The 16488-nt window shown below is 38.1% G+C and overlaps 1 long non-coding RNA gene across 2 annotated transcripts in view; it reads right to left on the bottom strand.

Moving 5' to 3' along the window:
- LOC308612933 overlaps positions 1 to 16488 on the bottom strand; it is a 75337-nt gene that overhangs the window by 8550 nt on the left and 50299 nt on the right. Inside the window, exons 1-2 of one of the 2 annotated variants that reach the window (XR_014015184.1) lie at positions 13286 to 13724; positions 6491 to 7406 (exon numbers count right to left, since the gene is read on the bottom strand). This is a non-coding gene — a long non-coding RNA (uncharacterized lncRNA). Of the gene's footprint in view, positions 1 to 6490; positions 7407 to 13285; positions 13725 to 16488 lie in introns of those variants that run through there. The other variant, XR_014015183.1, reaches the window with a different exon arrangement.

Here is a 16488-nt window from a genome sequence, read left to right as displayed (position 1 = left end):
GTTACTATTTACTTAAGCATTAGATGTATTTCTTTTCTCCAGTTTTCTTGTTTATAAGACAATAACTGGTCTTTTATATTGGCATCATGTTGTCAAAAAATAAAAGACTGTGGATAAGAAAAGGGAGGCTTTTTTCATAGCTGTGCTCTGAGAGAAAGAAAGGATTGGTGGTTTCAATCTGTGTGCTACACAGTTGAGGGTAGACAGTTACTTAGGGCTCATTACCTGTGGTTTGAATGGCTAAGAATTTTTACGTTCAAAGCACAGATATCAGTGTCTTAAAAGCCACTCATGGGATAGACAACAGCTTTTTCTTTAAGCCACTTACTTTTTTTTGTCTCGAAATTAATATTTCATTATTCCTTGGAGCACTTGATATGGTGTTTATGGTTTGAAGATGTACAGCAACCACCATACGAACTAATGTTAAACTGCGTTTTCAAAACCCATAGAGAGAAGGGGCTGCAACTAAACAAACGCTTCAGCACAGAACTGAAGTAATTAACTGTAGTAGACAGATTTAATGCTATGACTGTTTGTCTTAACCAAGGACGAAGGTAGAGAGTTGCAGGACAAGAGATGAAATGGATACAGTGGGAAAGTAAAAAATTAAATAAATGTCAGTGTTGCCCATCTCAGGAACAGTGGCTCCCTGCTGCTTTCTGAACTATCATGTTCAAAGCTGTTGATTTAGGCTCCTGCTGGTAAACATGTTTTTTTATAACCTCAACACATCCATATTTCACACAAAAGACTTCATAAAAGAGACATATTATAATTTTCTGTTACTGAATTCAAGATTACCAATTATTTCTTTACTGAAATTTTTGCATCCTTTACTAGAATATGTATTCATAGCTTTATAGACCTTTTCTTTTTTCTCAGTCACTCAATTTAGATTTATGAAGCCTAAGAGTTTTCTCCTGCAGCAAGTCACAAAAACATTCTACTTCAAATTCACAGTGCCTCAATCAATGTAATTATTTCCAGAAACAAGCCACAAGTTTTAGAATTTATATGCTTTAATAATTCTATATTCTTAGATTATGTAATGATTTTGCATGAATGGGAAATAAGGATTTTCAAGGGCAGAATATATGGCAATAGTTAAAGATCCCTTTGTAGCTTAACTGGACATTCATATTTAGAATTTTAGCTTTTCTCTGTGTACAATCCAAGATGTAAAACTTTCCAAGCCATATCAATAACACACTTTCAGAACTCTGTGTTGAAGTTTGCATAAATAGCAGAGAAGTTCAACCCGAATATTTTACAGTGAAACTGAAAAAATGGGGTTAGGAAAGTTTCTGAAATGTGGGTGATATTTTGAGCCTGAGAGCTGAAAGTCAGTGTCCACAAAAGGATGAAGGACATGTCACCTCATCTACAGGTGCTGTGCTCTGCCCTGTTGACAGAGTTTTGACTCTGGTGCAGTTCTCAGATGTGTGGAATCTGTGGGGTTGTTAGAAATATATGGTCAGGCAAATTTCCTGTATTATGGTCTGAGAAATGGTTAGGACCTAGAGAAGAACTCTCTAAAACGTGTCTTAAAGAATCTGAGATTTCTGGGCTTCCCTGGTGGCGCAGTGGTTGGGAGTCCACCTGCCAATGCAGGGGACATGGGTTCGAGCCCTGGTCCGGGAGGATCCCACATGCCGTGGAGCAACTAAGCCCATGGGCCACAACTACTGAGCCCAAGCCCTAGAGCCCGTGAGTCACAACTACTTAGCCCACGTGCCACAACTACTGAAGCCCATGCTGCACAACAAGAGAAGCCACTGCAATGAGAAACCTGCACACTACAATGAAGAGTAGCCCCCACTAGCCACAACTAGAAAAAGCCAGCAACGAAGACCCAACACAGCCAAAAATAAATATATAAATTTATTTTTAAAAAAAATGATCTGGCATTTCTTACAGGGCTAAGAATAATCCTATTTCACCTGAAGACAATAGTGATGATCCCAAGGAAAGAGACACAGGGTTATCTCACACTCTGGCTTTTGAAGAATGAAAAAAGGAACCCCGAGCTCCAAGCAGATACAGCACCTCCCTGGCTTGCCAGAGCATATGGCCTGAGGAACAACAGAGAGGAGGCTGAATTTCATCCCTCCCACCCCCAAGCACCTAGTATGGACCTTGCACAGCCTCTTGTTACAGCCCCTGATTAAATCCCAGGCAGTTCAACAGCAAGGACTTGCACAGAAAGTAAGACCCAGATATCTCTACTTTCCAGACATCTCATCTGCAGCATTCCCTATGGACAGCTCTACCATACACTCATCACTCAGAATGAGAATATTCAATAAAGGTTTGCAGAATAAATAAATAAAACAGAAGTAAGTGTCTATAAAAGATGAGGAGCCATAGGTTACTCTCTAAGAATGAAAAATTATTTGCATCTAATGCTATGTGTCTAGCTAAATACTGTTTATATAAACTATATATACATGTTTTAGTGTATATAATCTTCATTTGATCTTCACAACAATCCTGTGAGATAGACAGAGACCAATATTTTTATCCAAATTTTCACATTAAGGAACAGTAATTCAGAGACATTAAGTGGCTTGCCTAAAACTACACAGAAAGTTAGGTAGCAACACAAGTAGAACTCATCTTCTGAAGACAAAAAGGAGACCGTAAGTACTATTGAGGTTCACATGCAAGAAACAGAATATTTTGGATTTTGAGAAGATTTTATGGAATGATTGTTTTCAGCTTTTGCTGAATATTGATGGATAGGAGAGTCCATGGAAAACACGGTGAGATCTTCCACAGTTGTATTAGTAGTTCTTTTTTTAGTTTTATCTTTCAGGCTTTTTTTTTTTTTTTTGGCTGCACTGTGCAGCTTGTGGGATCTTAGTTCCTGACCAGGGATTGAACCCACGCCCTCAGCAGTGAAAGCGCTGAGTCCTAATCACTGGACCACCAGGGAATTCCCAGGCATTTTTAAAATATACAATAACTCACATTAACTTTGACATATTTCTCAATTTGCTTTGTTTATGAATGTGTTTGTGTGAGTGTATAATTTGATATTGGATGCAAGAATAACTATGACCCATTGAACGAGGTCCAAAAGAGGATACAAGGATAAAATTTTTTGGCGAAAGATATTTTTTGCTGAAAATTGCTAATATAGATTATTGTAAGAAAGTTTATAAATAATATTATAGGATCATCTCTGATCATTCTCATATATAGGTAAGTTTTCACAGGGCACTCTTCCAAAATCAAAAAACAATAAGGTTATTACATGTTAATGACTCCTAGTTAAGTAATTTTCTTCTCTTGTCGTTGCCCAGAACTTTTAAAATTACATGAAAATCCCAGGTTAGGCTAGGTGGCCATTAAGCTAACATATTTTCTTAAGATGTCATGAAATTCAAGTGTTAAAATTCTTGAGATTGTAGAGGTAGTACAAGAATTGTAAATATTCTGTTTTACGAGTGATAGAATTATACTATATGTAATGTCAAACAAGTCACATTGCAAATGAGTTGAAATCGTGCAATTCTGAGTATTTGTTTACACTCAAGGGTATATTGTTTTTATATTTTAAAAACATAAATATAACAAAGTACAGTATCAGAGGCCCTTTATAGAGTTACATTTAGTGGTGCAAAGTCCAAGTTGCTATAATATCAAAAACACAGTATAACCTGAAGATAACAAAACAGAAAAAGAAAGCAAGAAAAAAAAAAACATGCATTTTATGTAAAATATTTTGGCTTACAGTATCCTGAATAGGGCAAAAAATTGTTGGGCTGTAACATTCACGTATTATTTATGAACATATTAATAGCAAGATCTGGGTTTCACAAAACCTGTCTTGGTCCATTAATTTTTCATCAGTATTTCTGTCCTTTAGCCTCTAAACAATACATTGAAAAGAGATGTATAATCAGTGAAATTTTCAAGATACATTTTGATAGAAATAAAATCATATTTTCTAGTGGTGAGCCACACCATATTGTATTCCAGCTTCTCTTAATGCACTAAATTTATCCTTTGTTGGTGTGTGACCCTTCAAAGAAACCATTTTGCAAGTACTTTTAAAGTACAAAAATTTTACATCTCAATTTTCATCTGTTTTCGTGGCTTAAGAATATGCAGCAATTTTTAAGTACTGTTGAAATGAGATACATAATAACGTAAAGTGAACAATGAAAGAAAAATCTAGGTATAGTAAGTGTTTAAAATGTCAATAGATTAAGAACTCCTTGGTTTTTACCACTACATTTTCAGATTTCTTTTTGAGGAGGAATCTGCTTTTACTCTATTTCCTTCTTTCTTTTTTTCATAAGATTTAGGAAATCCTCCCAAGATTTTGCAAGCTCCTTTTTGGGGGCTTTCCATAATGACGGCTGCAGGCTGTTACTTCAGGTGACTATGAAACCTTTTCCATAGAAGTCAGTTGAAATTATGCTCGTAGTAATCATACTAAATATACTGAGAGTAGAGAAAGCAGATAAGTATGTAAAGGATCAATTTTTACATTCAATTAAATATTTGCATTTTACTCCAATAATTAACATGAGGAGGAAAATGATCTTGTGAAACACATTATACACATTGATATAGCATGCATTACTTTACTAGGGTTAAAATATTATCATTATGCCTGATATGCACATGGGAAAGCAGATCCTAAGAATGAAGCATTTATAGTAAACATCCATATGTTTTAGTAAACACAACTGCATACTTTCCAGAGTAAGCAAATGTGTGAATTCTTTAAATGATACTGAAGAATTAAAGTAGTCACTTTTTATATCGCAAAAAGAAAAGAAAAAACACTAAGTAGCATGCATTGAGATTATAAAAAAATAATAATGATAAAAATAGTAATGGGTACCTATTTGGATTTATATATATATATATATATATATATATATATATGACCATTTTTCAGGACTTCATGATCTCATGACTTTGGGAAAAAATTTTGCGCTTCATTTGGGAACAATTTTTGCGTTTCATTCAGAGTTTAGTTCTGGGGTAGCTGCCTCTAGGTAAGGGAAATAATTTTAGGCTATCTGCTAGGTTGTCTCTTCAAGAGAGAAACCATAGGAAACAAGTGGCATACTGTATACAAAAACATGACTATGGGGCTTCCCTGGTGGTGCAGTGGTTGAGAGTCCACCTGCCGATGCAGGGGACGCAGGTTCGTGCCCCGGTCCGGGAAGATCCCACATGCTGCGGAGCGGCTGGGCCTGTGAACCATGGCCGCTAAGCCTGCGCGTCCTGAGCCTCTGCTCCGCAACGGGAGAGGCCACAACAGTGAGAGGCCCGTGTACCGCAAAAAAAAAAGAAAAAGAAAAACATGACTATGAAGGGTAATGAAAGTACTTTCTATGAAAAAGTCAAAGAAAATAAACTTTCATTAAATCAAGCAAAAAGGAACTATATAAACTCAACTGTTTCATAAGTATCCTCCCAGTATCCTTCTAGACATTTTGCATCCCCTAAGTTAGGAATCAGGGGGATCAGAAATCAGGCAGAATTTCAGGAATGTGCTGTCAGGGCTCTAGATACACCCTTTTTTACTCCACAGGAACACCACAGTCAGGATAAAGGCCATCTTCTAACTCTTTACCTGCTAAGACTTGGGTTCGGGGAGCATCATGAAACCAACCAATTCGAGTACTGCTCTGACATTCCATAAATGTGACTACATTTCTCACAGCTGTGGGAACCATATCTCCTCAGTCTCTTGCATGTTTTCTGACCCGAAGAAAAGGGCCAGAAGAAAGAAAATGGCTCTTTCACATTAGAGACCACGTGTCTTAAAACTTACCATCAGAGCCCAATCTCTTTGTCTTTGGGCTGGGTTTCATCTACAACTTCCAGCTTATGATTTTTGGAATGCATTTTACAACTAGCCTCATAACTCCTAGACTTGGATCCTGATAGAATCATTTCTCAAAACCCCAAGACTTCTCTTTTTCATTGAAATTCTATAATGCCTTGAGCACCTTTTAGACTCATTAAAATAGGATGTTAACTTTATATAGCTGCCCAATTTTCACCATCAGAGAGTGATGTTTCGCCAGTATGTGAGCCCTTACACAAGAACAGCACTATGTGGTACAGTGACAACTACTGACACAGGCTTATTCACTTGTGCACAAATTTGAGTTCGCACTGTGGGTCTTATTAAAAACCTTGCCCATATTTTCAGCCTTTCTAGTTAGTAAAACAACTGTTTAGTTTTAACCACTGGTCTTTCCTATCACCATTTCATTACTACTTATAAACTGACCTTAGTGACTAAGCCATTTGGGCAGGAGTGGGGATGGGGAGAGGGGAGGCAGGTGAGGTATTTGACAATCTAAGGCACAGAATAAGAATAAATGATGTTAGGAGAAAGCCTTGGTCCAATTTCCTTCTCAAGAGGACTTAGCAGGGCTGTGAGAGTTGGGAAAAACTGTACCTGGCAATGAGTCAAAGCGCTGAAATGCCGTTTCTTTCTTTGACCTCTTACCTCATCTTTTCTCTCCTGGTCCCGCTTTAAAATTCATTGTTGTGGGCTTCCCTGGTGGCGCAGTGGTCGAGAGTCCGCCTGCCGATGCAGGGGACACGGGTTCGTGCCCCGGTATGGGAAGATCCCACATGCTGCGGAGCGGCTGGGCCCGTGACCATGACCGCTGAGCCTGCGCGTCCGGAGCCTGTGCTCCACAACGGGAGAGGCCACAGCAGGGAGAGGCCTGCATACCGCAAATAAATAAATAAATAAATAAATAAAACTTAAAATTCATTGTTGTGTTATAAGCACCTAACAAAATGTGAAAGTCTTGTGCAACTGTTAATAATAATCAGTCTTCTACACCAAGACTTAGGGGAAAACAATCTCCATTCTCATTTCTTAGTTATGCGGGTTAGCAGACCACCACCTATCTGGCCAGGGAATGTTTTCACTCTAGCCTTGTATTTCTTCAGTGACCTATTAAGGACCCTCCCGAGTCGGTCCCCAACAAGGCTCCTTCTGCCCACTATCACTCTTGCCAATAGAACAAGACGGAGTTTGGTTCAGAAGCAAAGGAGAGCTTTATTCTTTCATCAGAAATGGAGAGATGCAAGCTCGCGCTCTAAAGTATACTCTCCCTGACAGGCTGAGGGCAGGGCTGCTGTGTAGGGTTCTTTTCCGCGAGGAGGAGGCGGAGTTCTCGTGGGTCAGGCGCAGGCGTGCTGCTCAGGTTCCAGATGGCAGTGCCCGGCACGGGTGCAGCGTCTCTGCACACAGCCTGCCGCCGCCATCTTGGATTCAGGGGTCGCTCGCGATGCTGCTGCCACAGCCCACCAATCTGAGGTGTCCACACCGTTTCACACAAGGGACTCTGGTCTGAAGGGCCAAGTGCAAGGCCTGTGCATGACACACACTATGTGCAAGTCAAACTAGACTGAACACAAAAGGAAAAAGAAAAGGTTAAACTTTATTTAATTATACAGATTCTCTATTTTTAATCCCAGGGAATTGTTAATGGGCTTTGCTGGTGACGGCCCTTCTCTTCTTGGAGCAAAATTTGGTTCTTAGGCTATCATCACAGTCCCTTAGTGTGCCACTATATGACTTTTTACAGATAAGATTTCTGATAATCAAAGTTTCTTGCTATTGGGTAGTTTTTAACAAAATAAGCTGGCAGGTATCAGATAATTGCCAGATCGGTCAAAATTAACTTTAGTCTCTTTTCTTAAATAAGGGGAAAAGAACCATTTGAGTCAATGTCTACTTAGGATATATTAACAGATTCATTTAATCATAACTATTTATAGCTCCAGAAGAGAATGGATTTTACTCCACTTAGTTATATATATATATATATTAACATCTTTATTTCAGTATAATTGCTTTACAATGGTGTGTTAGTTTCTGCTTTATAACAAAGTGAATCAGCTATATGTACACATATATCCCCATATACCCTCCCTCTTGTGTCTCCCTCCCACTCTCCCTATCCCACCCCTCTAGATGGTCACAAAGCACCAAGCTGATCTCCCTGTGCTATGCGACTGCTACCCACTAGCTATCTGTTTCACATTTGGTAGTGTATATATGTCCATACCACTCTCTCACTTTGTCCCAGCTTACCCTTCCCCCTCCCTGTGTCCTTAAGTACATTCTCTAGTAGGTCTGTGTCTTTATTCTCATCCGGCACCTAGGTTCTTCATGACCTTTTTTTTTTTTTTTTTTTTTTTGAGATTCCATATATATGTGTTAGCATATGGTATTTGTTTTTCTCTTTCTGACTTACTTCACTCTGTATGACAGTCTCTAAGTCCATCCACCTCACTACAAATAACTCAATTTCGTTTCTTTTTATGGCTGAGTAATATTCCATTGTATATATGTGCCACATCTTCTTTATCCATTGATCTGTTGATGGGCACTTAGGTTGCTTCCATGTCCCGGCTATTGTAAACAGAGCTGCAATGAACATTGTGGTACATGACTCTTTTTGAATTATGGTTTTCTCAGGCTAAATGCTCAGTAGTGGGATTGCTGGGTCATACGGTAGTTCTATTTTTAGTTTTTTAAGGAACCTCCATACTGTTCTCCATAGTGGCTTTATCAATTTACATTTCCACCAACAGTGCAAGAGGGTTCCCTTTTCTCCACACCCTCTCCAATATTTATTGTTTGTAGATTTTTTGATGATGGCCATTCTGACTGGTGTGAGCTAACTAATCTCACTATAGTTTTGAATTGCATTTCTCCAATGATTAATGATGTTGAGAATTCTTTCATGTGTTTGTTGGCAATCTGTATATCTTCTTTGGAGAAATGTCTATTTAGGTTTTCTCCCCATTTTTGGATTGGGTTGTTTGTTTTTTTGATATTGAGCTGCATGTGCTGCTTGTAAATTTTGGGGATTAATCCTTTGTCAGTTTCTTCATTGGCAAATATTTTCTCGCATTCTGAGGGTTGTCTTTTTGTCTTGTTTATGTTTTCCTTTGCTGTACAAAACCTTTTGAGTTTCATTAGGTCACATTTGTTTATTTTTGTTTTTATTTTCCTTTCTCTAGGAGGTGGGGCAAAAAGGATCTTGCAGTGATTTATGTCATAGAGTGTTCTGCCTATGTTTTCCTCTAAGAGTTTTATAGTGTCTGGCCTTACATTTAGGTCTTTAATCCACTTTGAGTTTATTTTTATATATGGTATTAGGGAGTGTTCTACTTTCATTCTTTTACATGTAGCTGTCCAGCTTTCCCAGAACCAGTTATTGAAAAGGCTCTCTTTTTTCCATGGTATATACTTGCCTCTTTTGTCAAAGATAAGGTGACCACATGTGCAGTGGTTTACCTTTGGGTTTTCTATCCTGTACTATTGATCTATATTTCTGTGTGTGCCAGCACCATACTGTCTTGATCACTGTAGATTTGTAGTATAGTCTGAAGTCAGGGAGCCTGATTCCTCCAGCTCCATTTTTCTTTCTCAAGATTACTTTGGCTATTCAGGGTCTTTTGTATTTCCATACAAATTGTGAATTTTTTTGTTCTAGTTCTGTGAAAAATGCCATTGGTAGTTTGATAGGGATTGCATTGAATCTGTAGATTGCTTTGGGTAGTATAGTCATTTACACAATGTTGATTCTTCCAGTCCAAGAATATGGTATATCTCTCCAACTGTTTTATCATCTTTAATTTCTTTTATCAGTGTCTTACAGTCTTCTGCATAGGTCGTTTGTCTCCTTATGTAGGTTTATTCCTAGGTATCTTATTTTTTGTTGTTGCAATGCTAGATGGGAGTGTTTCCTTAATTTCTCTTTCAGATATTTCATCATTAGTGGACAGGAATGCAAGAGATTTCTGTGCATTAATTTTGTATCCTGGTAGTTTACCAGATTCATTGATTAGCTCTAGTAGTTTTCTGGTAGCATCTTTAGGATTCTCTATGTATGGCACCATGTCATCTGCAAACAGTGACAGCTTTATTTCTTCTTTTCCGATGTGGATTCTTTTTATTTCTTTTTCTTCTCTAATGGCTATGGCTAAAACTTCCAAAACAATGTTGAATAATAGTGGTGAGAGTGGCAACCTTGTCTTGTTCCTGATCTTAGTGGAAATGGTTTCAGTTTTTCACAATTGAGGATGATGTTGGCTTTGGGTTTGTCAGATATGGCCTTTATTATGTTGAGGTAAGTTCCCTCTATGCCTACTTTCTGAAGGGTTTTTATCATAAATGGGTGTTGAATTTTTTTTCAAATGCTTTTTCTGCATCTATTGAGATGATCATATGGTTTTTATTTTTCAAATTGTTAATATGATGTATTACATTGACTGATTTGCATTTATTGAAAAATCCTTGCATTTCTGGGATAAAACCCTCTTGATCATGTTGTATGATCCTTTTAATGTGCTGTTGGATTCCATTTGCTAGTATTTTGTTGAGGATTTTTGCATCTATGTTCATCAGTGATATTGGCCTGTAGTTTTCTTTCTTTGTGACATCTTTGTCTGGTTTGGTATCAGAGTGATGGTGGCCTCGTAGAATGAGTTTGGGAGTGTTCCTTCCTCTGCTATGTTTTGGAAGAGTTTGAGAAGGATAGGGGTTAGCTCTTCTCTAAATGTTTGATAGAATTTGCCTGTGAAGTCATCTCGTCCTTGGCTTTTGTTTGTTGGAAGATTTTTATCACAGTTTCAATTTCAGTGCTTGTGCTTGGTCTGTTTATATTTTCTATTTCTTATTGGTTCAATCTCGAAGGTTGTGCTTTTCTAAGAATATTTCCATTTCTTCCAGGTTGTCCATTTTATTGGCATATATTTCCTTGTAGTAATCTCACATGATCCTTTGTATTTCTGCAGTGTCAGTTGTTACTTCTCCTTTTTCATTTCTAATTCTATTGATTTGAGTCCTCTCCCTTTTTTTCTTGATGAGTCTGGCTAATGGTTTATCAACTTTGTTTATCTTCTCAATGTTGAGAAGCTTTTAGTTTTATTGATCATTGCTACTTTTCCTTCATTTCTTTTTCATTTATTTCTGATCTGATTTTATGATTTCTTTCCTTCTGCTAACTTTGGGATTTTTTTGTTCTATTTTCACTAATTGCTTTAGGTGTAAGGTTAGGTTGTTCATTTGAGATGTTTTTTGTTTCTTAAGGTAGGATTGTATTGCTATAAAATTCTCTCTTATTATTTCTTTTGCTGTATCCCGTAGTTTTTGGGTCATTGTGTTTCCATTGTCATTTGTTTCTAGGTATTTTTGATTTCCTCTTTGATTTCTTCAGTGATCTCTTGGTTATTATGTAGTGCATAGTTTAACCTCTATATGTTTGTATTTTTTACACTTTTTTTTTCCTGTAATGATATCTAGTCTCATAGTGTTGTGGTCAGAAAAGATACTTGGTATGATTTCAATTTTCTTAAATTTACCAAGGCTTGATATGTGACCCAAATTATGATCTATCCTGAACAATGTTCCATGAGCACTTGAGAAAAAAGCGTATTCTTTTGTTTTTGGATGGAATGTACTATAAATATAAATTTAGTCCATCTTGTTTAATGTATCATTTAAAGCTTGTGTTTCCTTATTTATTTTCATTGTGGATGATCTGTCCATTGGTGAAAGTGGGGTGTTAAAGTCCCTTACAATGATTGTGTTACTGTCAATTTCCCCTTTTTTGGCTCTTAGCATTTGCCTTACATATTGAGGTGCTCCTATTTTGGGTGCAAAAATATTTACAATAGTTATATCTTCTTCTTGGATTGATATCTTGATCATTATGTAGTGTCCTTCTTTGTCTCTTGTAATACTCTTTGTTTTCAAGTCTATTTTGTCTGTTATGAGAATTGCAACTGCAGCTTTCTTTTGATTTCCATTTGCATGGAATGTCTTTTTCCATAACCTCACTTTTGGTCTGTCTGTGTCCCTAGTTGTGAAGTGGGTCTCTTGTAGACAGCATATATATGTGTCTTCTTTTTTTTTCCTTTCAGCCAGTCTATTTCTTTTAGTTGGAACATTTAATCCATTTACATTTAAGGTAATTATTGATATATATTTTCCTACTACCATTTTCTTAATTGTTTTCATTTTGTTATTGTAGGTTTTTTCCTTCTCTTGTGTTTCCTGCCTAGAGGAGTTCCTTTAGCATTTGTTGTAAAGCTGGATTGATGGTGCTGAATTCTCTTAGCTTTTGCTTTTCTGTAAAGTTTTTAATTTCTCCACCGAATCTGAATGAGATCCTTGCTGGGTAGAGTAATCTTGGTTGTAGTTTTTTCCCTTTCTTCACTTTAAATGTGTCCCTCCACTTCCTTCTGGCTTGCAGAGTTTCTGCTGAAAGATCAGCTGTTAACGTTATGGGGATTCCCTTGTATGTTATTTGTTGTTTTTCCCCGGCTGCTTTTAATATTTTTTCTTTTATTTCATTTTTGATAGTTTGATTAAAAAGTGTCTTGGTGTGTTTCTCCTTGGATTTATCCTGTTTAATACTCTTTGTGCTTCCTGGACTTGATTAACTATTTCCTTTCCCATATTATGGAAGGTTTCAACTATAGTGTCTTCAAATATTTTCTCAGTCCCTTTCTTTTTCTCTTCTTCTTCTGGGACACCTATAGTTCAAATGTTGGTAAGGTTAATGTTGTCCCAGAAATCTCTGAGACTGTCCTCAATTCTTTTCATTGTTTTTTCTTTATTCTGCTCTGAAGTAGTTATTTCCACTATTTTATCTTCTAGATCACTTATCTTTTCTTCTGCCTCAGTCATTCTGTTATTGATTCCTTCTAGAAAATTTTTAATTCATTTATTGTGTTGTTCATCATTGTTTGTTTGCTCTTTTGTTCTTCTAGGTCCTTGTTAAATGTTTTTTTTTTTATATTTTCTCCATTCTGTTTCCATGATTTTGGATCATTTTTACTATCATTACTCTGAATTCTTTTTCAGATAGACTGCTTATTTCCTCTTCATTTGTTTGGTCTGGTGGGTTTTTACCTTGCTCCTTCATCTGCTGTGTGTTTCTCTGTCTTCTCGTTTTGCTTAACTTACTGTATTTGGGGTCTCCTTTTTGCAGGCTGCAGGTTCATGGTTCCCGTTATTTTTGGTGTCTGCTCCCAGTGGGTAAGGTTGGTTCAGTAGGTTGTGTAGGCTTCCTGGTGGAGGGGCCTGCTGCCTGTGTTCTGGTGGATGAGGCTGGATCTTGTCTTTCTGGTTGGCAGGTCTGCATCAGGTGGTGTGTTTTGGGGTGTCTGTGACCTTATGATTTTAGGCAGCCACTCTGCTATTGGGTGGGGTTGTGTTCCTGTCTTGCTAGTTGTTTGGCACAGGGTGTACAGCACTGTAGCTTACTGGTCGTTGAATGGAGCTGGATCTTGGCATTGAGATGGAGATTTCTGGGAGATTTTTGCCGTTTGTTATTATGTGGAGCTGGGAGGTCTCTGGTGGACCAAGGTCCTGGACTCGGGTCTCCCACCTCAGAGTCACATGCCTGAAACTTGGCTGGAGCACCAAGACTTTGTCATCCACATGGGCCAGAATAAAAGGGAGAAAGAAAAAAGATGAAAGAAAAATAAATAAAATAAAATAAAGTTATTAAAATAAAAATTAAAAAATAATTATTAAAAATTTTTAAAAATTAATAATAAAAAAAAGAAAGAAAGAAGGCAGCAACCAAACCAAAGAACAAATCCACCAATGATAACAAGCACTAAAAACTATACTAAAAAAAACAAACAGACAGAGATACAGAACCCTAGGACAAGTGGTAAAAACAAAGCTATACAGACAAAATCACACACAGAAGCATACACATACACACTCACAGAAAGAGAAAAAGGAAAAATTTATATTGTTGCTCCCAAAGTCCTCTGTCTCAATTTTGGGATGACTCATTGTCTATTCGACTATTCCAGAGATGCAGGGTACATGAAATTGATTGTGGAGATTTAATCCGCTGCTCCTGAGGCTGCTGGGAGAGATTTCCCTTTCTCCTCTTTGTTCTCACAGATCCTGGGGTTCAGCTTTGGATTAGCCCCCTCCTCTGCATGTAGGTGGCCTGAGGGCGTCCTTTCTTCGCTCAGACAGGACAGGGTTAAAGGAGCAGCTGATTTGGGGACTCTGGGTCACTCAGGCCTGTGGGAGGGAGGGGTACAGAGTGCGGGGTGAGCCTGCAGTGGTAGAGGCCGGCGTGACGTTGCACCAGCCTGAGGCGCGCCGCGCCTTCTCCAGGGGAAGTTGTCCCTGGATCACGGGACCCTGGCAGTGGCGGGCTGCACAGGCTCCTGGGAGGGGAGGTGTGGATAGTGACCTGTGCTTGCACACAGGCTTCTTGGTGGCGACAGCAGCAGCCTTAGCGTCTCATGCCCGTCTCTGGGGTCCGCGCTGATAGCCGCAGCTCATGCTGTCTCTGGAGCTCATTTAGGCAGTGCACTGAATCCCTTCTCCTGGCGCACCAGGAAATAAAGAGGCAAGAAAAAGTCGTCTCTTGTCTCTTCAGCAGCTCCAGACTTTCTCCCAGACTCCCTCCCGGCTAGCCGTGGTGCACTAACCCCTTCAGGCTGTGTTCACGCCGCCAACCCCAGTCCTCTCCCTGGGATCCGACCTCCGAAGCCCGAACCTCAGCTCCCAGCCCTGCCCGCCCCAGCGGGTGAGCAGACAAGCCTCTCGGGCTGGTGAGTGCTGGTCGGCACTGATCCTCTGTGTGGGAATCTCTCCGCTTTGCCCTCCGCACCCCTGTTGCTGTGCTCTTCTCCACGGCTCCGAAGCTTCCCCCCTCCGCCACCCGCAGTCTCCGCCCGCAAAGGGGCTTCCTAGTTTGTGGAAACCTTTCCTCCTTCACACCTCCCTCCCACAGGTGCAGGTCCTGTCCCTATTCTTTTGTCTCTGTTTATTCTTTTTTCTTTTGTCCTACCCAGGTACGTGGGGAGTTTCTTGCCTTTTGGGAGGTCTAAGTTCTTCTGCCAGCGTTCAGTAGGTGTTCTGTAAGAGTTGTTCCACGTGTAGATGTATTTCTGACGTATTTGTGGGGAGGAAGGTGATCTCCAAGTCTTACTCTTCCGCCATCTTGAAGGTGTCCTCCACTTAGATATATTCTTGATGCAAAGTTTCATCTTTAGCCATAAATACTTTCACTCATATGAAAAAAGTCTCTGTAATTAGTTTTTCCTATATAATGGAAAGATATTCTACAATGTGTTTTTCTACATCAGATTAATTCTTCACTCAATCTTTACATCTAAAAGCCATACTTTTGATAACAAAGTCAAATCTGTCAAACTCACTAAAATCATTCTATTAACATTTGACCAGAATGATTTTTAAAATCATGTACTATTCCAATAATTGTGCTCTAAATATTGGCTAATATTTTTATTATCACCTTCTTATTGATATTTTTGAAATCACTTTAGTGCCTGACCTATAATAAAACTCATATATTCCATCTCAAGAAAATATTATCCCAATTTACACTGAAAAAACTGAGGCTATAAAGTTAGGTAACTTGTCAGGGATCAAACAGCTAGTTATTAGTGCAGCCAGAACTTAATTGCAGACCTGTCTGACTCTAAATGAAGCATAGGGAAAATTCCCCAAATTTTGCATGTCCTTTCTATTCACTTTTTCTTGTATATCTGAAAACTTAAAAGAGAACAAAAAATATAAAACTCATCACTAAAGTGTTTCATGATAGAGAGGAAAAATTAGAAGGAACAAAGGTTTGTGAGTATACCAACAGGTAGCACTATTTGATCTGAACTGTCAACTAAAGTATTTGATCATAGCAAAGACTCCATAATTCACATACCCTACCTGATCACTTCTTCCAGTGGAAAATGAATTCAGTGATAACAATAATGTGTCATTGCCTAAGCAAGTTAAGGGATGAAGGAGGGAAATTATGTATACATCTGTTTTAGCAACAGAGGGTATGGATGATTCATATTCAAATCACAATACTTTAGGATTCAATGCTTTGGGGATATTACAATCTAAAAATACTATTCGATCAAATACACATGACTACCCACTGCAAGCTTAGTGAAACAACCCATAAGAAACTAAAATGATAATGATTAAACTAAACCAACAGTTAATTTATAATTAAAAAACACAGATAACAACAATTAAAATAATGGCCAAATCTAGAAATTTCTGATTCACCGATAACAAATTGTCCTCCCTTAAAACTGAGGGAACATTGTCAAGCATTGTCAACACTTCTGAGTATAAAGCTGAATTAGTCTGCAGGAAGCTCTAGCAACTTGATATTTTTGGTATATAAATACCAAATGTTAATATCATACGTTACTAGTAAAATAAAACGAAACAAAAACCTCTTAGTTGTAAATAAAGATAAGATAGGTCTATGGAATAAAGCCTGATTTTTTCATTAATGATGTAAAGGATCACCTGTACATTTGAGCTCTTTAGGAGGTTGCTTAAAGACCACCAATGGGCCACAGAATATTCTTTGAGAATCACTGTTTTAGAAAATATTTATGTTCATCTCAAAGGAAGTAAAGGTAAATAGTTCATCTACTTTTTTGTCTCAA

This window comes from Mesoplodon bidens (genome assembly GCF_964165515.1).
Source record: "Mesoplodon bidens genome assembly, chromosome: 2".
Lineage (NCBI taxonomy): Eukaryota > Metazoa > Chordata > Mammalia > Artiodactyla > Ziphiidae > Mesoplodon > Mesoplodon bidens.
This window is presented reverse-complemented; position numbering and strand designations above follow the sequence as displayed.